A 1,402-nucleotide genomic window follows, 5' to 3' on the forward strand; every position below is an offset into this window, starting at 1 on the left:
GGGTGTCACTAAAACTCCTCACCGCCCCCTTCAGACTCTTCATTAACTTTCCAACTCAAAAGGCCTTCCCATCAGGAGCCACCTCAAGGTTCTGTGTCTAATACTCTGGTTGCTGTATTCCAACTTATGAACTCAACAAATCCTAACCTCACAGCCGATTGTTGGCTTTGTCTGAACCCTGCTCCCCCTTACTATGTAGGCATAGGTGCAAATAGCACTATTGGTACAGACTGTAATCAAATTAAAAATGTTAGCATAAAGGATTATACTAAGCACCAGTCTGTCTGTAGGTGGGGTCAGAACGGGCTCAATTTTAAGCTCACTTTAGAAAATTTGCAAGGGCAAGGACTGTTTTTATTCATCTAATTATCCCTTAAATATGTCAAGGTATGGAGATTTTTGCCTTCAAGCTGTTCCTATTGAACCAAATGTTGATCCTTATTTGTTATCTGCTCTGACAGGTATGTGGTTTGCTTGTTCCACAGAACTAACACCCTGTCTCTTTCCCCAGTATTAGCAGTGGACTCAGTATTTGTGTACTCATGCATGTTATTCCTCAAGTGTACCTGTATTCTGGTGAAGGAGGTGTAGGGATCACTTTGGAATTTCTGGACGAGTTAAAAGAGCCCCAATTTTGGCCCCACTCTTAGCAGGGCTTGGAATTGCGGGATCAGTCGCACTAGGGTCAGCAGCTTTAATACAAGGAAACTTAAACTATCAGACTCTTAGTCAGCAAATTAATTTGGATTTGCAAAGATTTAAAAAATCAGTTTCTCATTTAGAAAAATCCTTAGACTCCCTTGCAGAAGTTGTGTTGCAAAACCGCTGAGGAGGGCTTGACTTGCTCTTTTTGAAACAAGGAGGGCTGTGCATGGCGTTGGGAGAAACTTGTTGTTTTTATGCAAACCATTCAGGAACCGTTAAAGATAGTTTAGCCCTATTTAGGAAAAGATTAGAGGAAAGAGACAAGAAAAGAAATGAAGGAACCAATTGGTTTGAAAAGCTATTTAATTGGTCACCCTGGCTAACTACCCTAGTAACGGCCCTAGCCGGACCCCTAGTCCTCCTCCTGTTAATAAACTAGTGGCAATCGTTACACAGAAAGCACATGCCATAAAACTCTTAGTGCTGAGCCCACCATGCACTCAGCTGACGACAGCAGATTCAATGATTTGAACTTGGCTAAGACCAGGAGGGAATGTAGCAGCTCTAGGAAAAGCTTAAACAGCCCTGACAGGAGTGAAGCCATTTTGAGCTGACAGAAGCCATTATGAACTATAAATGAACTAGCTATGAACTGTAAATAAACTAGCTGATATTAGGGAGGCAGGCTGTGCTGACAAGCGCAACAGACTGTACCGAAGGATATGTGTGTTCAGAAGGCTTGGAAGAAGTAAAAGCA

This window comes from Echinops telfairi, unplaced genomic scaffold (assembly GCF_000313985.2).
Source record: "Echinops telfairi isolate 266 unplaced genomic scaffold, ASM31398v2 ScPeMD7_5805;HRSCAF=6673, whole genome shotgun sequence".
In the NCBI taxonomy this organism is placed as follows: domain Eukaryota; kingdom Metazoa; phylum Chordata; class Mammalia; order Afrosoricida; family Tenrecidae; genus Echinops; species Echinops telfairi.